Here is a 25,831-nt window from a genome sequence, read left to right as displayed (position 1 = left end):
ATGTCAAAAACAGATATTCAGTCTCATACTGAAACTTCATTTTGTCTATCTGTTCAGCTTCATTTAAATAGTGAACAAGGTGCTACACAATGAGAACAACGGTAAAAGAGTTTTGACCTACAATTTGCACTTCAAACAAATGAGATAACATAAAATAAAAATGAAAATGAATCAAAATAGCCCTAAACAAATTTATTTTTTCTTTAGATTTAAAATACTCATAATAAGCAAAATCTGGTAATATTTCTTCAGCTTTTCAGATTTAGCTTCCACTGATGAAGACAGCACTACAGCATTCACGTGCACGTGATCATGCATACCTAAGTCTGTAGAAAAAAATAGATCTTATAAGTCCTTTCTAGTCTGAACTCTTCAAAATGGATTATAAGCATTTCTCTGAATGATTTCAGGCACTAGATGATATAACTACATTCAAGCTTGCCACACTTCAGCAATGATCATGCATTTACCATAGTTTTCATTATATCAAAAATGCTTCAGCTTCATCAGCAACAGATGAATTCATTAATTTCTTTATTAATTCAAACGATTTTTTTCCAATTTTTTAGAAGCCCCAAGGTTTTCTCAGCAATATTGGCTCCTTCTCTGCTCCATAAAATTGTAATCAATCTCTATTATTGTCATGAAAATGGTATTTGTCACTTTGCTGAGAAAAAAATAATCAATACATCTTGCAGGGCAGAACAGGCATTTAATGCAGTGAATTGATGCCTGTTTGAGAAATTTAGCTTGCCAGTAGTTTGGGACAAGCTAATAGAAAACCAGAAAATTCACTGAAGGTTGACAGATGAATATACAGACATGCCACAGAAATTAATATTTGGGCATTCTGGATAGCCTGTCATTTCACATGGTGGAGAGAAAATAGATTTAGACAAGCAAAATCTCCAAGGAAATCTTTTTTTTTTTTTTTTTTTTTTTTAAATAAGACAAAAGTTAAAAAGTACATACAAAAAGAAATTGTTCACTGTACTATTATTGTATTTATATATGTTTCTCTGAAAAAATATATAAACTGATATAATCTATTTAAATGTATTGCTCCAGAGATGATACTGAATATGAAAGCACTGTTGAGTGCTGTGACAAATAAAGCAAAGGCTCTGAGGTAATACTGAACTCTTGATCCTTCCAGAGAACACAGCATTGTAAATAAAAATCAGAGCATTGCTTCAAAAATGAGTACATAAATTTCACAATGGCCTTGTTCAGAACATCTTTTCAACCATTAAAAAAAAGTGAAAGTGTCATAACTGGTACCTACAGAAAAAAAAAAAAATCCCATCATACTTCTCGTGACAAATACAATATCCTCAAAAGAACTGCTAGAATTATTTGAACCTTGTTAGTAAAAAGTTACATGCTAGGAATGCAGTCCTCCCTACTGTCTGCTGCCATCTGCAGAAGCTGTCAAAACACTCCTCCTTCCAATTACGTGCGTTCTGTCTTTCACTTGCTCTACGATAAGACTATAATCTGTTTAATTCCCTTGTTTGGTTGGTTTAATAAACAATGCTTTAAAGTTGCAGAGCTCAACAAACACAGCATCCAACACACAATCTGCAATTATCCATCCATCTAGGAGCATATGAGCACCACTGACAACAGACACATCCCACTGCCAACAGCAGGAAGAAAGGGGGGGGGGGGGAGGGCAACAGTTTGGACTTTTGTTGCAAGGCTTTAGTTTTGCCAGGTGCACCTGAAAAAGTTTTGGCAGTAAGTCACTAATCTGCTAATCAGCTCCTTTTAACTTGCTGCATTTTAGGATGAACCACTTCTGACTCTCCTCACTGTGGAGAAACTCAGTTCTACTTCATGGAAGTCTTTCATAGACCTATAAAAAACCAACAGCTAATTGTAGCCTGAAGACTATCAACACATTACTCCTCCAGCACGCAAGGGTTAACAAAGCTTCAAAAAAGAAAAAAAAAGTCTCCTTTCTGAACTCCATTATTCCTAAGAAGGTGCCCTGATTCTGGGTTGGATGTAAATGGGACACTCTTCAGTGACTTGCCTGAAGCTCGTAGCAAGCTGCAACAGTGTGAATTTTAAAACCTGAGGTACCTATCAGATCAGGGAGCAGCAAAGAGAACACTTTTGTAAATGCCTGAAAAGGCAGCCAGACAATTGCTCATGGTGAAATGCAATCATGCTCTAATTCCGCAGACTGAGCAAATGAGCCCATCACACAGGTGCTGTTTGGAAAAGAGGAACAACACTTTTTCTGTCATGTGCAAAATAACATTGCCAGGAAAAAGGAAGAGCTGCTGAGGACATCAACAATTTTACCTATCTTCTGAACAGTCCAATACTCATGTTCAAATACTGGAGAACAGACGGGATGCAATTTTACACCTCCTTGCCTCTACTCACTTACAGAATTGAAATAAAACCAGGAAACAGAAGTCTCTAACAAGGTGGACACCGAAGAAATTCTGTGTCTCCTACTGCCTTCACCATTCTGTCATGGATATTTAAAAATATCCTTTTAAATTAGACATCTATATTGCCACTATTGGTCTCATTCCCAGTAACAACAATGCTAACACTGAACCAATTCATAGCCATCAGGAATTCACTGTAGAAAGTGGAGGATTGCTGACATCACCAAGATTCTCCCAAAATAGGCAATTTAATCCAAATTTGTACTCATTTCTAAAATGAGTACAAATGACTGACAAAATTTAGGCTGAATTTCCTAAACTAAATAAAAGGAAAATAAACATATCAAAACAAAATTTGGCAAGCCTAGTAGAAAAGAAACAGTAATACAATTTGCAGAAGTTTTGCATTCCTTAAAAAAACAAATCATTAAAATGAAATGAAATAAAGGATGTCAAACTCAATAGGAATTTGGCAACACAAACATACAGGTTCTCAAAAGCCCACTGTATTATTATTATTATTTTTCTACCACCAAGTTCCAACTGCTGTTGTACAATACAGATCCACACAGTTGGCAGGAATGACAGAAGTCACTGTTGCATGACATTGTCAACATTTATGTTTATGTCTTGTGTGAATGCAAACATTTGTAATTCACCCTAGGAAAGTTAAAGGGTTACTAGAAAAGATGACAGAATGTTACAAAATGCATGTACTGTATCTTGGAAATTGCTTGTATGTTTAAGTCAGAAGAGCAAAGCACAGATCAGAGGAAATGTGACTACAAATTTACTAGCACTGGAAGTACTTGAAAATGTCATTGGTTCCATGTGAATTTATACACCAGATCTGCTTTGTGCCCAGTTTGGGAAAGATAAGAATAAACTCATTAAGTATGAATATTTTTCTAATCAGTTTGGTGGACTGTGCGGGAAATACTCCATTGATTTTTTCAGGGGCTTTCAGAGCTAAATTTGTAGGCGACTGATGAGGAATTCAAACATTTTTGAAAGCACAATCCCACTTAGGAGTGAAAGGTATTTCCCAATTCAACTCCTATATTAGCTTACTGAAAAAGGGGTATGAATTTTAACCTACAGGACATATTCAAAGGAGATGAGATTTTCCTGAATACAGTAATTTTTCAAATGGTTGTTCTCAATTTCACAGACGTTCTTTGGTCATTTCCATATGAACAGTAAGAAATTCTGCCGAACTCAGAACGGACCAGTGAGTTAACAGAAGTAGAGAAGGAGGGCTTTCCTTCTTTTCTCCCCAGTCACTGATGATAACTCAACTGCAAAAATATTCTTAGAAAATTTATATATATATATATATATATACACACACCCCTATATGCAAATATTATCAGTAAGAATTACGAGTAAGTTTCCAGCTTTCTTTGTAATTCTCTAAACACAGTCCCACCTCTGCCTGCTTTCTCAGGAATATTAAACACTTTTAGGGCCTATGTGAACATTTTTTTCTAGTAAGACTCACTGAAATTATGATGAAAGGGCATGATTTTACATCTATATAAGTTAATAAATAATCTGCCCTAGTATAAACAGTACAGGGAGAAAAGTCAAAGAACTAAAGTGCAGCCAAAATAGAGGATTATCCACTTAGCATCTGGTCTCATTTACCGTAAGCACCTGTCATGGCCATTAAGTAAAGGATGCCTTCAGTTTAATTTCCTTTGTACCTACAGTGTCCCTCAGCATCATCGAAGCATTTCTCTTGACTTCAGATAAAGAATTCAAAATACTAAGAAGCAGATTTTATGTTGCTTTCACTTACTGCTACTGACCAAATAAAAACTGTTGGGACTTTAATTTCAGTAATTTAGTGATGGGCTTTATATTATATAGAATTTCTCCTGAACTCTCTTATTCCCCTCCCTCCGTTTGCAAATAAACCTAATTGATCAACTGAGAAGACTTCATACAATATTACATAAAAAATGACAACCAATCTAAACAATCTTCTAATTCCTTCCCAAAATCTCGCCTTCTTTTCCAAGAACAATTATGACAGATAATTTACATAACATGCCCTTTAAAGACTGAGATGAGTCGAGTTTTATGAAAAGTCTTTGAAGGGCATTCCTAAAGCATCCATTTCTACTCCCATCTTCTGCAAGGGGAAGTTGAAGCTTCATGCAGAATAACAGAAAGGTTGTCACAAATACCCATAGCTGTGAGAAGCTCCGGTGCAGAACAGATTGTCCTATGTCTGCTTTATTTGTCCCTACAAAGCGTGACAACTCTTTTCATTTTAAGTTAAACCTATTCAGTTATGGGTTTTGAAGTCAAGGGGTCTTGAGAGTTATCTTTGATGCATAGCAGGATCTTGTGCATCAGGATGTTACCCATTCTTAAGGAAAACATCTGCACTGAAAATGCAGGAAATCAAAATGGATAAGGCAACACCCTTTCATCTCCTCCCTAAGCTTCTCTTCTCATCTTCAGTTGTAGACATAAAAACACTTTTTCTTTGAAGTCCAAGCTTTCTATTTCCTCCTGATCTTTACTTGTGGTCAAAGGTATTTCAAGGAAATGGACAGCCTTCATAGAGACCAACAGAAAGATACCATCACCACTAAGCAGAAGGGACAAACTTCAGTGACGCCACCTGACTACTTTGTGTCTACACAGAGGGATTCATCAGTATGATCTCAACAAGTCCCATATCACAGATGGGTGAAAGAGCTGGTCGCCAGTCCTCTTGGTGCTTCCTACTTTCTCTCTTGTTCCTATAGGTCCCTATCACAGCTTTCAGTGTGATAGGGAGCACATAAGCTGTTTTAATTCTTACTTGAGAAAGAGTGAACCCAGCAGTCTTTTTATGTCAGATATTATAGTTTGGTCTGTGCAATAACAAGATCCAAGGCTTGATCCGCCAGCTCCAAATGTCACAGCACAGGCACCAAGGTGGGAAATATAAGCCAAAGAAAGAATCACAAAATCTATGAAAATAAATTGTTTCATATCTTTGTAGAGAACGTGACAAAATGAACATTGACTTGACATATGGTGCAACAGAAAAACACAATGTTGAATGCATCAAGAAGTAGCAAAGCAGCAGGCAGAAAAAGTATGAAGTGAACAGTTTACTCACTTCCAGCTGAGACAACAACAAGGTTATCAGTTGCTTGCTGCCTGACCTGGAAACACCAAATGGTGAAGCTTCTTCCTTACCATAGAAATGATAAAATGAACAGATATTTTTGTTATTTCTTTCACCTTCAAAGGGTGTTTCCCCCTACTTGATCTTCTCTAAGCTTCTAGCATTCCTTATTAATAGCATTTCTGCTGCAGAAGCTATCTATCTTTATTTTCAAGACTAAACAAAGCATTGCAAATAGAAGCATCATAGAATCATGTTATTATCTGCACAGTTACAGGTGTTGAGCAAGAACAAATGCTAAATATGCCATAAAAGATAGTACCTTGCACTTTGTAATCTCTTTCCTTAGGAAACTGGGAATCCAGATAAAGCCATAATTTAGTTAAATCCTTTGACAAAATTTTGCTTTGCTTATTACTGACAAAATGTTCAAGGCGGTTTTAATGCAATACCCCAGTACAAGCTGCTATAAGCTATTAAGTTTATTAAGATGTATGAAAAACAGACTGTATACTTGAAGTTCAGATTTTTTTTTTCTTTACCCTAATAGCTTTGTACAGGGATAGATTAACATTTGTTTTAAGTGGTTAAGAAATGTAGAACTTAAATTTTTAATCCTGGGTGACTGTAAGCAAAGCTTAATTGTTTAATTCATTCTTGATGTTTAACCTAAATTTCCTGCAGATTTGCATTTGAATAAGCGAAGTTGCAATACATGGTTATGTTATCACAGCACTTGAATACCTCAATACTGCACGTTACATATATATGTGGATACACACACACACACACCTAAAGTCAAATCAGAAATAAGAAAATGAAACGATTAGTATTTTTCTACACTGATGCAACTACGCTGATTTTCATCCTTACATAAAATAAGGGAGAATTAACTCGAGAGTCAAAAATTACAGCTGGTTTTGTACTTAGTCTGACAGCCAACAACTTCCATAGCGGTCTGCTACAGTAGCTGGTCTTGTTTGAAACACTGTGCAGCCAGCTGCATTAACTTGGCTATGCAATACAGACACTGAAGAAGCTGACCTACAAAGGAAATCACTAACATGGAGACATCAATACCAATTGTACAATGAAAATCCTCCAACAAATCAACTTCAGAATGTCTTGTAGCAGCTCAAGAATAGTCTGAACTGCACTTGGGCACTGCGTTGCTCTGACAGCACAAAGCAACAGCAAACTGCACTTAACTCAAGCTGTTTTTGATGTTGTGGATGATTAAACTTTGATTTAACATAGAATTGAAGGTTATAGTTCAATAGCATTTAATGATGATGCATGTTTGTGCTCAATATGGAACAGATTATAAGCAGTATAACAGAGCAACCTAATTTTAAGCTGACTCACTGTCAGAATACTTTGAAGAATTAAGCCAAAAAATATATATCAGAAACACAAATATACACATTTTAAATAGAATAGCAGTTTGTCAAGACCCACTGGCTTAACAAAGTTCAGAATGAAAGCAAGGCAAATAAAAAGCCTCAAGTAGGTTAAACAGGGGAATGCGTAATATCACAGTATTGCAGAACTGCAGGGGTCGTAGGAGACCTCAAGATTTCACTAAGTCCAACCCCCTGCGAAAGCAGGTTCCCTACAATAGGCTGCATGGGTAGGGGTCCAGATGGGTCTTGAATATCTATGTAGAAGGAGATGCCACAACCTCTCTGGGCAGCCTGTTCCAGAGGTCCACCATCCTTTTCATAAGGTAGTTCCTCTGCATGTTAATATAGAACTTCCTATGTTCAAATGCCATTACTCCTACTCCTATCACTACACACCACTGAGAAGAGCCTGACCTCATCCATTTGCCTCACATCTCCCTTTAGATATTTATAAACCTTTATCAGGTCCCCTCTTGGTCTTCTTTTTCCCAGGCTGAACAGATCCAGGTTGCTCAGCCTTTCCTCATACAGGAGAAGCTCCATGCTCTTAATCATCTAAGATGCTTCAAAAGTTTTAATTTTTGATTGTGTCTGTTTGAAGAAAAAAGAAAATGTAGGGAAAAAATGTAAACTTGCTATTCATTCCTTCATGAATGTTGTAGTTATGGCATTTAATTCACCAGAATATGTTTATTTTAAAAAGAATATAATGAAACACATGAATCAAAAGCTTCCCTATAAATTTCAAACTGAATTAAAATTTTAGTGAAGCAAGCAAATACAAGATGAACTCATGGCACTTCCTTCCTTCCTTCCTTCTGAACACTGGTAATAACAACTATTACTCTATGCACCTAATCAGTCTGAAGAGCGGAAGGACGCTAAAAGTGCTGTATAGCATGTAAGAACAGAGTACAATAATTATATTATACGTAACTTATAAATCAGTTCTTAATGTCACTACTCTACTAAATGTAAAATCATACTATTTCACTGTAAATTTTTTTTCTAATAAAAGAAAACTTAATATAACATCCAAATCCTAAGAGTGTCTTCATTTTTTTTTAATTTTTTTTTTTTAAGGCTGCCTCAAAAACATCATTCTTCTGTTTCTTTCTTAGACTAAACGTAGGCAGATGTTTAATTCACAGGTTGTTTCCTCAGTAGTTCCATGAATCCCACATAAGGGCTTCTGCTTTTGTTTTGTTAATAATAGCACCATGCATGAGGTGGTCATCAGAAGCTCAAGGAGAGCACTTTCCTGTGGGCTGTTCTCAGTGAGGGTCTGCTCAAAAAGAGAAAGCAAAAGGAAAGAAATAAAGATCAAGAAAATGACAGAGACCAATTAGTCGAGGCAGCCTGTCAGAGAAACCCAGCATCAGGAACGAAGAAGCTGTCTCGCTGCACACCAAGCCCCAGAAAGAGCAGGAACAAAAATACATATTTGGGTAAAGCAAATCCTAAATGGCATTTCTCACATTAAAAAAGATTCAAGGGAAGGAACCTATCTTACGTCTAAAACTGTTGAAAAATTTGTATCAAAGAGAAATGCTATCTGCTAATTTGGGATCTGATTAAGATCCTCAAACTGATACTGCGATTACATGGAGAATGAAAAAGATAACCAAGAAGATAAGGTATTTGTTCAACTTTCTTATATAACGATATTATTACTTCTCACTATCTGCAAAAATAGGCTGGAAGAGTAGTACTCAGTAAACCTAGAAAGCAGCTGTAGCACAAAACATCTCACCGAAATGAGGAGAAAAAATAAGATGACAGCACATGGTTTGAAAACAAAGCAAGTTTTAAAGAACTCACAAAACTATATCTGGAAAAAGCAGGAGCTTTGAAAAGGAAAAGGAAAAATTAAAAGTCTGAAGCAATGCTCCATTAGGAGCATCCCAGAAAAGGTAGACTAAAGGTCTGACATAGGAAACTTTACTGTAGTGTGTAGCATGCACTGGGTAGATAATAAAATTAGACCAATACAGCTAATTTTATTTATTTGGCTACAGAGGGCAGAAAAGACAAATGTGATGATGCTCAGTAGTAAATGATTTCAGTAAAAAAAAAAGAAACTTCTATGAAAGAGTTCTGTAACACTATGTAAGAAACACAAATTAATAGTTTGAAAGACAAAAACATATATTAAACAACAACAACAACCAAACATTGTGGTGTTCAGTGACTTCAGGAACAGCTGAAGAATTTCCCTTTGTGATGATATCCTCGAGAATCCATTTCTATGTCCAGTCAGATCAAAATTTGCCTTCTCAGAAGTTACTAAAACTTACCGGGCTTCAACCAGCCTTACTTAATCATTTTTAAAAGTCCATTTTAGTCTTTCTTTCTGTGTGCAATCTTGCTTCTGTTACAGTGCATGCAGCTATGGCACATGACTGAGAAGACACAATTCCGTTCTACCCCTGTTCTACCCCTGTCTGCTGCTGTTCTGCAAAGTAAGAAAAAAAATGACACCGGAGCTGGAGGCCAAACACCAAAACCAAGCTGGTTTCATAAGAAGTTATTAAAACAGATTATAAATGTAGAATCCATCTATTATAAATAAAATCTTACTTAAAATGTTCCCTATGTATATTCCCATGAGTTTAAATTCCCTATTCCCCCTGCTTATATTCCCAACAGGGACATCCTCAATTTCTAATTCAACACAAGAGAAATCTTTCAGAGACTTACTCTGAGGTCTTTCCGATTTAACATAAGACAGGAAAACATGTTCTGAGTTCTGACTCATTTGAGTGCCAGGAACAGTAGGTGATGAGGTAGGGAAAATTATGTTAAAGCTGGAAGAAAACCAGTTTCAAAAGCTGCTGTTCAATTCACAGATGCTAAATACATCAGATGATAGTAACCATTTCATACTGTTTCAAAGGCTTGGCTTTATTTGGCACTTTAGCAATTAAAAAAGTTGGCCTGTTAGGGCCATGGCCGACTTGAAAAACATGCTAGACTACTTCACAGGAGTATGGACTGCGGCAGTTAAAAGAGAAAGAGCGTCTTACATCCCTTACATCCATGTCTGTGTCTAAAATTAATTTAAACATCAAATAGATGCAAAAACCATACATATACATATTTAAAACACTCTTTCAAAAATATCAGGACATTTGTCTTGTAGGAGTTATTGCTCTTGGTGAAAATACTCACAGAAGAACAGAGACTTTTGATGATTAATAGAGCCAAAATAGTCCTACACATTACAAACAGAACAAAAAAATAAAATCCTTTCGTACTTCTGCCTTCTATATTCTGGGTTGGTTTTGTTCTCAAACAACAAGGCATTCCCATGGTGCTGCACTGTAAAGCTGAAATCTGTCCTGTGACTTTCAATCATAGCAGCATAAATACAGTTAAAAAGTCATTTCTGACTCAAAAATTTGTGTTAACTACAAAAATGTAAGAGTGGCATCTTTCATGATTGATGTAAAACTTAAGTACAACAGCAGGTTACAAGCATACAACAGAGGTGCTACCACCCATGATTAACGGAGTAGAAATTAGTATTCTCAAATGGTGCTTCATTGCGCATTTGCAAGAAATAATACCAAATAATTCAATAAAGCAGTAATTAAAAACCTGCCTCAATTCTCCAGGTAGTGTTGCAATTGTGCTCCCACAACCTCACAGCTGAGCACAGAGAACTCAGCTGCCTCCATTGAACTGCACATACACTATCCACCCACCACTGACTGCTGCTGCTTCATAGGGGATCCAATTACTGATATCATTCTGACACTGGAGATTAGCTGATTGCCAGTTCAGTGTGCTTACAAAATCTTATGTGTCACAGGAGGCCCTTTACTTGTTTCTGTAAGACAAACAGTATTTTTTCTCAATCTTAAAAACCCACTAGAACGTATTCTCTCACGTGTAGCACTTCAGCCCCATCCTGTTGGACTCAGAGCAAATTTCCCTTCTTAAATTGCCGTAGAACAAATGCATGGTGACAGCAACAGGAAAAATACATTTTTAATTGTACTTCTCGAAGAGTAGACTTAAGAGAAGCAGGAGCCACATAAGGCACTGTTTTAATACTCAGAAAGACCACTACTCTATTTAAAGTTTGAGAATGTGATCAAAAGTTTTCTATTTGAAAAGCACTGATAGTCTTTGCATTGGTCTATTTTTCCAAATCTAAAAGCATGCAGGAATAAATATTTGTGAAAGACAGTGATTTGACTTCTGCTAAAAAACTATTTCTCTAATCTTCTCTGATGTAAACAGAATGAATTAAGACACTGGAATATCAGTCAGTTTAATTCTGTTACCATTCAGTGGAAATATATCAGTGCAGTTCCAGAACTATTTTCCCATTCCAGCTCTTGAATCAAACTGAAAAGTAGGCATGGAAAAACAAACCACAAGTAGGGCAAATTAATATCTAAGAAAGAAAAGTCAGTTGCTAAAACAAATGTGAAAGACATACAATGATGAGTAAGAAATATTTCTGTTTTCTCACCACCAGCACTAGTATTGTTACAGGCAGACATTGTAATGACTCTGCTGATTATTCAAGTGTCTAGACTGTATCTATATACGAAATAACAAGAATACCACCCTTAATGCTCTGATGAACTTTGCCATCTATTCTAGAAAACAATGTCTTCATCAGCTGTGACGAGACAATTTATATTGCTTTGAATACTGTAGGACTGTGTTGTAAATAACACCTTCTCTAGAGAACAAAATTTTTAATTGATGTGGGACATGATGTGATTCCACAAAAACTCAGAATAAAAGAGAATTTATTTATGATTCTATATTCAAGAAAAACAAGCAAAAAAGCAAAACAGAAGGGTATTCTGTAACACCTATTTTAATTAATCTTATCAGATCCTCTTTAAATAAAGCTGGAACTGAACCCATGAATTTCTGAGGTTGAATTTTACCCATTGACAATGTGCAAATTTTGTTTCAAATGATAAAAAAAGACTCCACTCACAACACAAGTGCCAATGATACTGTGAAAGAACACAACAATCAGGGTTCAAATAGCAAATAGTATTAAAGAGACAAGCTGCATTTTCACTGGTCGAATTAAAATCTTGTTTGGATTTGGCTATTCTCTTAACACCCTTCTTGAAAAAAGTTATCTATGGAAACTTACTGGTGAAAAATATGTTAAAGCTTTATCTTCTGACCTAATGGGAGTAAAATAAGGTGTACAATCATAAAACAGCTTAGGGTAGATCAGCTGTTTCTGACTTTCAAACCTCACTCAATCCCTGAAACAGCATAAAATCAGACCCAGGTGAAGTAGGATGGGAACTAATGTCAGGATGCCATCTCATCCATCCTTCTTCTCCCAACAAGGAGCACCAACCTGCCTGTGATGGACGCTGCCTCATTCCTGAAGTCTCCAGTAGAAATTCCACAGTATCTCTGAATAATCAACTGCCATCCATTATTAACCTTACCTTTAGAAGGTTGCCCTAATGTCTAACTGAAATATCCCTCACTATAACCTAAGCCCATTATAATTCTTGCCCCATTCCCCACAGACAAAGAGGAAAATTTACTCCTTTCCTCTGTGCAGCAACCTTTCATGTATTTGAATTTAAATACTCAATCTTTTATTCCGCACACAAAGAACCCTAATTCTTTAAAACTGTGGGGTTTGTGCAAGTTTTCTGGCTTGCTGTTCCTTACGTCTGTCTTCCTTTGGACTTGCATGAAAATCAGACCAGCTAAAGGAGCATGATGTACAACAGTACACACAATGTTAACTTCCACAGGACTACTTACTTTACTGCCCATATACCTAACCTGTTCTTGCCTATTGAACTTAACACTTAAAGAGTACTGCTGGTTTCAAAATAAAACAGTCTCTTAGCAGTTTTTACTAATAAAATCACTGAAAAGGCAGTGCATTTATCTTCCTAAGTACATTTATCTTCCTAAATGAACATTACTCGAAGGAAAAAAACCTTCACTGATTTATAATTTTTGCCCTACTTTTGGTGTGAATACTGCATCATTATATCATCTATTGAATGAGTTTTGGTTTTGAAGTAGCAAAATACTTCATGGGTTGAAAGACATTTCACCTATAGTCATCCTGAGTTGTTATTCAAAAACAGGGTACAGAAATAAACCTGATGTGTTCATACTCCTGAACAAAGTTACTTCCATTAATTAAGAGATATAAGTGCAATACACTGTGAAGTTCTCCCTTTTGAAAGAGATACCATTGACAGGCAGGTGTAAGCTGTTCATATATCGCACCAGAACTCACTGGTCATTGCTCCTGGTGCAGAGCTGCTATAGCACTGAATCCAAATTTTCAAAATACAAGCACTGATATCACACATTAAGCATCTAATTGTTAATTCTACATTATGTAATTGAACGACACCATCTGTCACCAACTTAAGGTTCAACGTTATCTTTTAGCAACAGCAATTTCTTTTTAACAGAAGTAAGACCACTCTGTTGGTGCTTGCCCTAGGTACCATACTAACCACACCTCATTGCCAGCGCTGACATTAGGAGAGTATGAGTGTCACTGTGCATTATTTCTTACTTACCAAAGCTACCCAGGAAGTCTAAACTGGTGCATTACAAAGTAGAAATGTGTGCAGGAGCTAATGCATTCCAAGCAGGTTTGCCACTCTGTAGCACCAAACATTTCTAACCACTTATTAACTGTAAAGCTGCTATTTGCATTTTGTACTCCTCACTTGAAAGCATTACAGTTGCCTCTGGCAACAAAGGAAATGCAAAACCAGTTGGTAGAAAATAAATAAAATAAAGCTGTTTCCTATGGGACAATTCAAAGTCTCACCTCATCATCATGAGACATCAGGGATTCTGTGTTGCCTCTATTTTTATTAATAATGCAGCAACAGTCTTTCAACCACTCTTTCTGAAGAGGTGCATTTTCTTTGGAAGAGATATAAGTCATGTGATTATCTCACTCATCTGGAGTCAAAGGCTAAAAACTGATAGAGGTTCTCACTATCAACTAGTCTATAATTTGGCACCTAGAGAAGCGGTAATAAATGGATGTTTATCTACTCAACAGGGAATTTCATTTTACTCTCCACCTCCAAAGTCATTTCCTGCACAATAGGTACAAGCAATAGAAATTCACAACATAATAAACTATTGCGGGCTTACTGTCTAAACTGAACCTTAAAATAATTTTCTGTATCAGAAACTGCAAGCAAACTGTAATCCCCAATATGACTTTGCTGACACACTGAAACAAATGGCATTTGCATCTCCTGTGAATAGAAAAGAAATTTACTATCCAGATAAAGTTTGTCAATATTGTTTTCCTTCGTGTGGGAAAAAAAAAATAAAAAAAAATAAAAAGAAAAAAGATTTTTTTTCCTTGAAAAATACTGAAACAGAGAATTCTATTAAATAAAAGTTGGGTGAGAGACTTTCTGTGCAACCAAAACTTGACATAAATTTTAGAGCTCGTTGAAAAATATCATATGTTCTCAACTGCATAAGCAATATAAAAATATTGTTCAATTAGATTACTTTAACATTTAAACTTATGCCTGTAAAACATCTTGCCAGTAAGAAAATAAATAGTACTTTTAGAATAAAACCCTGTTAAAACCACGTGCAGTAACTTATTTTGAATTATATCTATTTTTCTAGGCTTGGCAGACTAATAAGAAAGAAATGAAAATGTTTGTGAATCAAAGAACATTGAAAATAGTACATAACCATATTGTAATTCTTATTTCTTTTCTTTCTTGTTGTTTTTTATGGGGGCTGGGGGAAGGAGTGTTGTAGAGTGGAATTTTACAATATGGTACAATACAAAAAGCTAACACAGTCTCAAGCAATACTTGTCCACTGTCTTAATCTTAATAACCTTGATTAATAACCTTGATTCTAGTCAGTACTGTATCTCTTCAAGCAAAAAAGGGGTAATTTTTTTTTTTATTTGTATTATTTTAAAGCATACCTTGGAGATATTTCAGTATAGAAATACATACTTCAGTATAACTCTAGCCCATTACTAACATCACTTAAGTGGCTGGGTAGTCAACCTGTGATCCTATGCAAGACAACACAAAAAGAAAAGGAAGTAGTCATTAAAGGAGCCAAAACAGTCACTAATATAAATCAATATGCAGTAACTGAAAACAATTTAATGAGAGGAAATGTTTGACAAACATCTGTGTTGTTTAAGCCAGGACTGTATCACCTGCTGAAAACTTGAGAAAAACATTTGGAAGTACCTCCCATTTGAGTTTAAGGAAACAAGTCAGTATTAAAAATAAATAGTCTATATTAATCTGCAAATTTGGTATCTCTAAAGTTTCTTGGTTACTCTAGAGTGACTGGACTAAGTAACTCCTTTAAGGTTAAAGCACACGATATGCCATCAGAGCACAACACACATTTTTGTGTTTCCATAACTCACAAAGAAAACTGAAAGTGAGAAGTACATCATTGTTATTCCAGCCAAAGGAAAGGATTTGCTTCTAAAAACTTATTTGTTTTCAGGAAAATAGCACGCTTCCCGTGAACATTAGTTGACCCAGAACATCAGTTGAGGTTTGTGGTTTTTGGTCAGTTTGTTGGCTTTGATTTTTATCTATCTATCTATCTGTCTATCTATCTGTCTATCTATCTATCTATCTATCTATCTATCTATCTATCTATCTATCTATAAGAAATAAGGGACTACTGGCAGGAAGAGACGGGATCATCTATAGGCATGGGGTTGTGCTCAACTCCTGTAGCCCTGGGTTATCTCAGTCACCGTGAAAATTTTATGCCCTGGACTCTTCCAGTCCTGCCTTCAAGTTCAGAAAAACAGTGTTCAAATTATTTTATGTAATGTGAATTATTTATCAGGCAATAAAATATGTTAATTAGATGTTTCACTCCACAGACAGCATTCTTCACAGTGAAGCTTACAGTTGTCATTTTCAGTAGCAGACTAAAAGAAAGCAAATTCTCTGCAAATCTCAGAGTGTTCCCACAGCATCAAACTTATACACTGACAGAGTAGAGGATTGGAAGTCTTTTTCCTTTTTTATGTACTGTTATCTGGCTAAAATAATAGAGGATTTCAGTCTGTAGCTATGAGGCATGAAGTTTTCACTGACAATAAAATTACAAATAAAAGCTTCAGCTTGTACCAGAGTGAAAAGCTAAGAGCTTAGAAATCAAAACTCAACAAACATAATGGAATTTGTAAAGAAATGTATATGCATATCCATCATCAAGCAGGAAACTCGACTTGCGTTTTTTCAGAAGTTGTCTGATTGCAGTCAATTACTAATTGTTCATCAGAACTTGTGAACTTATTTATTAGTTTTTTCTCTTCTATACGTAGTGCCTGAAACTAGGCCTTCACTAAACAGTCATCAGAGAGTCTGAGGAAGGTATGGAAAAGTGCCACAGAATGGAGAGAGCAGAGAATCTTGGAGAATCTTAAAAATTCAGCCTTGTTGGTCAGCCTAAACATTTGTTCCTATCCCGAGACTTCCACAAAAAGAAACAGAAAGCAGAAATAGTACCTTTATATTATAATTTTAATAATTATCTGGGGGCATTCTGCAAGGAAAGAGGAGGAGACAGGAGACAGCCTAAAATTTCAAAATCTGCAACTTAAAACTATATGCATTAGTAGACCACATGCTCCAGGAAGGTAAGCATTGCCATTCATTTTGTATCATGGTGCACGTCTTAAGGGTAATTGACACCAGAATGTGACCCCCATTCTACGTGTCAAACATTACCATAAAATCAATAGCACATCACATTCCCTGCGCTATCACACACCTGTGTCTCAGCCCAGAGGCCTGCAGCGCTTGGTGTGGAGTCCCTCGAGGAGGGGCAGCAATCGTCCCACCAGCCCCAACCATCTGCAGAAAGAGCACGTAACGAGATGAGGATGGCCTCTGGCAACTTTGGGGCTCTGTCAGCAAATCCTGTGGAACAGAAAGCATACAGTTTGTTTTCCACACCATGGGTGACATTCTCATTCGAAGTTGCGCTGGAGCTGCTTTGTGACAAGCACGATGTTAAGACATGACAGAAATATACCCACAAGTACAGCCATTGCAGCCATCCTGCCAAAAACACTTAGAGTCAAAGCTTTTACTTGATAGTCCTGTGATTAATATACATACATACACACACACATATATATATATATATATATATATATTTTTTTTTTTTTCCAGGGAGAATAGTCTCCTTTCAAGCTTGTTGTGAATCAAACTTCTCTTCATAGACAAATTAGTTTTTTAATGACCTCTACACTTAAGAAGGCAAACAGTTTACCTTGTCATAAGACACCAACACAAACTTCAGAGTTAATCAAATGTCATAGTTATGAGGGGAAAATAAAAAACCAGCAACACAAAAATCAAACATGAAATGAACTGCTACTGTTCTCTCAAAAACTGCAACAGATCTCTTTGCCTTGAGTCCCTTCTCTTGAAAGACTGCTAAGGCAGTAGCTTCTCAATTCAACATTGCAGAACTGTCAGTCTGTGAGAAGTTCCATTTTCCCAGATGACGTAACGCCCTGTTGGTCATTAGCACTTTCTAAAATGTGACACAACTTTCGTACACGGTTGTTGTATTATTTTCTTTTTTGGCTGTATAAGGGTGCCATTCTAATAAACTTCTTCTAGATCAGATGGTTGTGTATGGACCTACTAGAACATACCTAATCAGAAAATTAATACAGCATATCACCCTCAAGTGAAATTTCAGCACCTAAGGTTATCTCCTGCTATGACTTTCTGATGTGCCAAATCACCATTCCTAAATATGGTGATTGCAGTATTCATACCACAGTATGCACTTGAATTTCTGTTTGAATCTTGTTCCTGGATATTTTGATTTATGCAAAAATGCTCAATTATTTTTCTCCTTTTACTCCACCTGAGGCTTCCAAACCCAAGGCGAGCATTTTACTCATGAGGAAAGAGACAGATAATTCCCATGGCATAGATGAGAAAAAGATCAAAACCACAAATCCTCATGTTCACTGACTGCAAAAAGATACCTTGCTCAGTTATCACTGCCAGGCTATCAAGGATAGCTCAATCAAATAATATCAGTGAGGTCACTATTCAGGGAAGCAGGTGCCAAGTGCCTCATAACCGAAGACGTTGAGGCACACATGACCCCAGCGCTATATGGAACCATGTTCGTGGCAACTTTGCCTTCTGAAGCTATCCACTATGTTCCTCTGTTAAGAATCAAAGCTGAGAAAATCCATTTTCCCAGATTAACACATTTTTCTATTTCAAATACTTTAACAAAACCGATAGTAATAGAACTAGATTTTTCTGAAGAAGAGGGTTTACAATGGAGACGTGACAGTGCATCTCCATGTTTGAACACATCCTGAACGGGGATGCTAAGTGAATTCACAAACATGTAGGATTTCATGCAGTATCATAACTTCGCCTCTGTTAATCAACAGCTTTTGTCACAGAGGACCTTACAGACTGAGACTGAGCAAGCCTAAGTGAAGTTCGGAACTTACTGAATATGTGGTGCTGTTTTAGCATGTGATACAAAGTCATCTGAATTATGATGGCACACATCCATTTCCTCACCTTGAGAGACATTTTTTTTTGTATTAATCTCTTTCTGCAATGTTTCTGAAAGCAGTTTGCAACTTTTCAAAGCTTTGACAGTAGCTGAAGAACCACTTCAGAGATAAGCCATCTCATTAGCCACTGAAATGCAACTGCGTTGCAAAGCTAATGGAAGAGGGTGGGTATCAATTTTGGTCAGAAAAAGGAAAGGAAAAATAATAGCAGCAACTTCTTTTTGTATGAGAGAGAATCCTGAATAGCAAGTGTTTATGAGAATGACCTCCACAGGAAAATATCAACAGATTTCACACTGAGTGCTTTAGGATAGGGGCTTTGCTTTGTAAAGGACCAAACGATCCTTTCTTGGAATCAAACCTGTGACTGCAAACAATTTAAGTATTTCAAAAATCAATGTTTAGAGAATTCAGTTCTGCCTCAAAAGGTTAACTGGTGAGTGTAGGACACCCTGCTGAAAAGCAAGCATCCCCACAGTGTGTTTAAAAAGCATGGTCAGAGAATGGAATATCTTAAGCAAAAAAAGTACTGTGCAGTGAAAATAGGACAATATTCAACCAAACAAAAATAATCAAGACATCTTTTCATTTACCTGTGGTTTCAGAATGCTAATCTCAGACTCCTCACCTAAATCCCAAGTGACCATGAGTGGAGGAGTTAGGCCCTACCTACCTATAACAAAGAGGCATGGAAATTCCTCTGCACCATACCACACATGCCATTTGTCCATGCAATATACTTCAAGAGAGCTACAAAGAGAAACAACTGGCTACCAAAGAAAACCTTTCCTGCATACATGAACAGTAAATTATTTCTATTGCACTATATAGCAGATATACAAACTGCAGGAGATAATTTCTCCAGTCCTCATGAGATATGCATTAAAAAGGTCAACAAAAGATATTATATCAGACTGCACATTTACTTTTAAATTATTGATGAGCCGCGTCTATTGTCATTTTTGCTTGCATTAGTGGAAACTAAAGCAAATACTAAACTTCTAAATAGAGCGTGCTTGAAAAAGCGTGTGTTCATAGGCTTCAGGATTTCCCACAGTCCTGAAGGGATTCTCATAACCTCACAGGTATCTTCAAGTCCTAGAATTTGCATTCTGCTTTCCAGCTCAGCTTGCAGATGTTTAAAAATACATGCAACAAGACAGCTCGCTTTTGGCTACACATCTAAGAGGTTCAAACATCTGAATTATTCTGTCTGAGGTCAACTATGATATGTGTGCCAAATTAGGTTGAAATCCAGCTGGGAAGAGCTGTGAAAATGCTAAGATCTTTGGTGCTAGGGAACTTCTGGTTGTTTTTTTGTTTTATGTTTTTTGGTTTTTTTTGACTGATGCACACTCTTTCAGCTCTACTTCCAGGGAGAAGACAAATTTTCAGGAACATATCTGTAATATGACCAAACATATAAACTTACGCCTTATAAATCTATAGACTTCACTCACTTGAATGCTGCCTTACATATATAAAGTGCTGATTGTGACAGTAAAATTTCATAACGGTATTCATTAGCTGATGGAATGCTAGAAGACAAGGGATACACATCACGTGTATCTGTGTACTGCAAAAATAAATAAATAAATAAATAAAACATACATTTCCTGGGATTTGGAATTTTAATACCTCTATACTTTTTAATATAAGCAGAAAATATTTTCCAGTAGTTTGGGATCAAGGCATATAACTTGAGAATGCAGTATACACCCAGGATAACTCCATAAATATTGTACTGTTCTGTACAGATATAACTCCAATCATGTACGTGTTTCAGTATGATTCAGCTACCTCACCAAAGAACTAATGCTCCTCTAACAATTTGTGAAAATTTTTGGCATAAGTCAAATTGTGAGCTAGTAATTTAAGGAACTCTTTTGACTGATACTCTAAAAATAATTTCACAGACATTTTTATGTGATGAATGATATTTCATAAAATAACGTCTCTTGAAACATTTCAAAACAATTAAGGTAGAGCTAAACAGAACAAGTAGTTCTGCTCTTCAGGGATTTGTCTTTACTTAAAGTCCCAACCCCCAGTCTGAAAGCAATCTTTGCTTTCTCTTCTCCTAGAATAGATAGCACCAATTTTAAAGGTACTCTTGGGAAAAGAGAACTTAAAACAGAATTATCCATAAATGAAAATGCTAATATCATTAGCATTTTTTCTCTTTACTAAATACATTAGATTTCAAAACCCAAATATTTTAGGAATTTTAAGCCTCTAAAGAAAAGTCAAATAGCTACTTCTCTTTGGCACTGCTAATCTTTCTCCCAACTCTCCCCCTGCCTCCACCAGCATCTCCCCAGCTTTATTTTGCTTCTTCCAGGAAAGGAGACTAGAAAAGTCTAAAAGCAGTGGGAAATGACCTAAAGTACACTTGTAAATATTCATTTCATCCTGAGGACCTAAATAGTATCATCCAATAGGAGTAGGACACATTTTTTCACCAACAATCAACATACTAACATAAGCCTGAAATGTGAGCCTAAAATATGCTATAATGGACTAACTGAAAAAACTGTCTGAGATTGCCACCTATTAAGAAACCTCAGAAAAAAATAATCAGTGTAAGAAGTAATTTCTGGTATTTGTTTTTTTCCTAATTATATGAAATCAAAATCTACACAGCGTCTATTTAATCAAAGTACATATTTTTTACCAGTATGGAAATAACCATAATCCTTACCAGGAAAAGAAAGACAGAGTCTATTAAATCTATCTTTGTCTTACACATAGTCACATTAATAAATAAATAAAGAAATAGAGGCACGTTGAAGCCATTTATGATATAATTTTTAAAAACACAGACCATCACAGAAGCATTACAGAACATTGCAGTGTAGGGTATCTAGATATTTGAAGTGGAAATATTGGTTGCATCTGTACTGGAAGCTCAGTGTGCAACGGTAAATACATAATTCAGTTTCTAGCAGAGACCTGCAAAGCTGTTCAAAGAGTGGAAGACCCTAGTAAAAGACCTGACCTCCCTGTTCATTACAGATTCCCACTGAACATCTGTGCATTACCTCCTTAACCAAACCAGTGCAGAGCCATGTGAAAATCTATTTATGGATGCCCTGAAACATGTACCTCACTTATCCAAAGGAAAAATCTAAAGCCTCCAATGTGCAAAAAACTAGTCAAGGATGCTGTCCTTGACCATGACACAGCGCAGACTGTTTAGAAAAAATGTAAGAACACGGCATATTCCTCCTGCTTTAGATTAAACCAATGATTCATAGAGAACTGATAAAAGCAGGCCACATCTGAACAGTTTTTATAGCCACCATGGACATTGTTGTCCATGAAGACTGCTAATCTTTATTTTTAATTGATTTAAAACTTGGTCCCCCCTAATATCTACTGGCTCTGAGTTCCACAACCCAGGTTCAAGATGCCAGACAGGGTTACAAAACTTGCTTTTACTGGGCAGCCAAAAGAAACATTAGATAGCTGTTCTTCGGTTGCCTTATCTTCAAGAGTCCTGGTAGAAAGAGAGCCAACTCCAAACATATTGCGCCATAGGAGACATACCTCTCACTCTCTGTCACACTCTCCCTGTTTCAGTTTTTTTTTTCCCACTCGCTTATTTGCTGTGAACACACTGTCAATTTCTTCAGAGAAACCTCTTTTCTCCCGATGCCCTCCTCACAGAAGATCCATGATTGCTTCAGTATATAACTGATCATCACTTCGGTTCACAAGGCTTTCAGTTTCTCTTTTCCTGTACTAACAGCTATACCTAGTTATGACTAGCTTCTTAATAAGGCATAGTATTTGTGAGTGTTAAAACCAACATTCAGAAGACCTTTCACCTGATAATCAATTCCTTCATTTTAATATACCTGTAACCTGCCTAAACCATCTATATAGTCCCAAGAAAGCTGGAGGCTCAAGATATTGTTCAAAAGTAGTAGAAAAAAAAAAAAATAGAAAAATCTCAGCAGAAATGAAGTGCATTTTCCCTGAGCCCTATCAAGAAGAACAAAATAGAAGGAATGGAAATTGATGGAGAAAGGCAAAGTTTCTAAACAAGAAAATAGTTGTGTTTTTTTTTTTAAACAGAGGCAGTCAGTGTTAACTGAGCATTCGTTGTTTGAACCAATGGCCACTGGAACACAGTTGTCTGTATTTCAAGCAGATTAATTAAATGTTTAGTGTGATGCAGAGAGATATATTAGTTTTAATGAAATAACACTAACAGTAGTAAAAGTAAGACTGAACAGTAGGAAACAAGATCAGTTAGTGAGATGTGTTAAGCTAAGAAAGAGTCCTGTCCCTCGTGACAAGAAGTAAAATTTCTAAGAACATCCACAGCAAAACAGTGGAAAAAGCACTTACAGATACAACTACATGTAGGGAAAAGAAAAAAAAAATAAACAAAAAATCATATAGAAATACCCATCTGTCAGATTGCTTTCCACCTCTGTCATCAGTGATTCTTTTACAAAAACAGTGTAAGTTTGACTTTACCCTGAAATAACCTAGTTGTAAATGCTCATGGATGGTTTACATCCATTATACTCATTATATACTCATGGATAGATGCCCCTGCAAAAGAGGAATGATATGAGGGACAAGTGGTATTAACTCAAGGTACTTTTCTCTCTCTCTCTCTAAGCACTATCTCACATGACAGCAGCATTCCAGAAGAACAATGAAATTGGTGAAGCGATACAGGGGACCTCATAAGCATGGATTAACAAACAACCAAACAAAAATACAGCAAAGAAGCAGAACAAAGGCTAGAAAATTGCTTTTTAACTCTTCATTCCAAAAGAAACATTCAGAGAAAATGCTATTTGCTTCCACCCCCAAAGCGTCCTGCGACAGCACTGTCATTAGTTAGCACTTCCATTTCTACAGACATGTGTTAGGACCTATTGCACTACTTTCTAAGCAAATTATACCAAAACTGTTATCTTTTCTTCCTTACTGTGACTCATGCCAGCTGGACTAGTCTAAATATTAATAAACATAATTAAATATAATATAACCAACATTAATTCGTGCCAGCAAGGCTAGATAACAAGAAGAAAAGGAAAAAAAAAGACTATTTCAATAAATCATGCTCAGATGCTGTGGTGACTGGTGTTACTAAATAGATAAACAAATAGAAACAAGACTTCCAGAAAGGCTCAGGTATTTTCAATAAATGGATAGGTATGTCTACTAGTCCTACTGGCAATATTTTTACTGCTGTCTCTTGGTAGAAGACTTAAAAGGACTAAAATTAGTATAAGACTTAAATTATAGACAGGAAAGTCTATAATTGGCTAAAAAATTTAAAAGAGCTCGAGTACCTTGATCAAATTCCAGGGAGATCTTTCATGCTTGCAAGACTCAATGTCATCGAGTGTTCCTGGAAAGGACCTACTTACTGAACTGCCAGTAGGATAACCCTACTTTTGTCCTGGAATCTCCAAGAAACACTCCAAACAAGTCCTTTGTAGCACAGTGTTGTGAAGGCAGTTATTGTGAACATAGTGATAATAGAATAACTGCAAAAACCCACTAAAAAGTGCTTTCTAATGTTATGGAGTCTAAATAACTGCAGCACTCAACATTTTTTATGAACATTCATACTTGTGTCTATGTGCAAAAACAGCAAACTGTAGAAACTGATGTATGGGGTCTTTTTTATGAACTAATGTTGCTTTCATTTTTTTTTTCAGCAGTGACAGAGTATTTCAAAAATTGCACATCAAGTCTACCATGCCTCTGGGAGGACAAATCAGCATGTGTTACATCTCTGAGTCTGCAAACACTACTCTTAAGTACATTACAGTCAACCAGAGGAATGTGGAGTACCTCAAAGGGAAAAATAAAACTCATAGTAGATAGTAACTACTTTCTTCTCCTGAAAAATACTAAGATGTTGAAAATTGCTCATACTTAAATTACTATTAATTAAAACAAGTCATAGCTACTCCTTTCCTCCCTATTCCCTTTTCTTCTCTTGCCCCACAAATAAAACCCAAACCAAACCAAACCCCTCAGAAAATTAGAAATGACTGTAAAACAGAAACTTAAAATCCATTAAGTTTTGCTTTTGGGGGTGAATTAAAATCACTTCTGTTAAAATTATAGACAATAACTTGGAACTTCAGCTTTCTAACATTTGTCTAAAGTAACTGAATTTTCCCTATGTTAAAAAAAAAAAAATGTTTACAACCTGGGCACAGAAAACACAGCATTTTCCAGCAAACTATTGTTCTCCTATATTTAAGCGTCCTCTATAACCTCTGCCCCCACTTATGGGCATAAAGGGATTTTCAAATTATTTTTGAAGGTGCAGGAGCTTTTTCTTTTCCACAGAACTGAATTAATTTCACCAGTGACATTTTTACCTGTGACAGATCACTCAGTTACCCCAGATTGTTGAGCTATTTCTCAGCATCAGTAAGCACATCACACAGTGGGGTCACAGATATGCCTATTGGATGGAGAATGAGCTGTGGGGAGCCAATAGCACTCCAGGCACAACAGGAAGAGAGGAAACAGTTCTGTGCAAGCTCAACAGGACTGAGAAGGCAACATCTCAGTACTTCTAGCCAAGATTTCCCAGGATTCCCAAAGCATTAGCCATGGAGATGGGATAGGATGGCTGAGTCAGAAGAGAGTTGCACAGATGTATAAGAATATAAATGTATCTGGATTCCTCCTTCTAGTTCAGCATCTGCATGTATGGAACCTGCCATTTAATGCTGAGCTTTGGTGCTCCCATCTTCATGGGTATGACTATCTCTTTTGTTTAAAATTCTTAGGATTTTTAAAATTGATTAAGTCACAATCTGGTCTAGTTCCTGTTTTATAAAGGTTAACAGGAAAAGCCAAGAGTCAGATTAATAGAACAACAGCAAAATCAATCCAGCATGAGATTGAATGCAGTAAATTCAGCCTTAACACCATCCATGACCTGTTGTATCTGCTTTCAATTTTATATGAGAAATTCCCATCTCCTAAATCCTGTGAGAATACAAATAATCTAAGCAATTTAAATAAACATTTCCTCTTTTCACTGATATATAATAACTTGCTTCCAAAATCTTTCTTGAAAAAAAATGCTTCACATAATTTTTCTTGAGTCATTATGGGTGTGTAAATCAGAACTTGTCCATGAAAGGTCAATGGAAGGGAGGATAAAAAGGAACTAAACAGATTAAGTGGAACAGACCTAGATTCTGTTTGCAATACAGGTACAACATAAGAACAGTATTTTGCATGCAGCAAGATACACAAACATTCTGACACAGTTAGCATACAGTGTAACTTCACGCTTTAGAAAGTGCCTTTGTGC

General features: G+C 36.3%; 1 long non-coding RNA gene across 2 annotated transcripts in view; it reads right to left on the bottom strand.

Annotated features, from left to right (window-relative positions):
- LOC107311761 overlaps positions 1 to 25,831 on the bottom strand; it is a 74,509-nt gene that overhangs the window by 32,731 nt on the left and 15,947 nt on the right. For both annotated transcript variants that reach the window (XR_004306892.1, XR_001554231.2), the window contains one exon: positions 16,725 to 16,873. This is a non-coding gene — a long non-coding RNA (uncharacterized LOC107311761). The remainder of the gene's footprint in view (positions 1 to 16,724; positions 16,874 to 25,831) is intronic.

Source organism: Coturnix japonica, chromosome 1 (genome assembly GCF_001577835.2).
Source record: "Coturnix japonica isolate 7356 chromosome 1, Coturnix japonica 2.1, whole genome shotgun sequence".
Taxonomy (NCBI): domain Eukaryota; kingdom Metazoa; phylum Chordata; class Aves; order Galliformes; family Phasianidae; genus Coturnix; species Coturnix japonica.
Note: the sequence above shows the minus strand (reverse complement) of the source record. Positions and strands in the feature narration are given on the sequence as shown.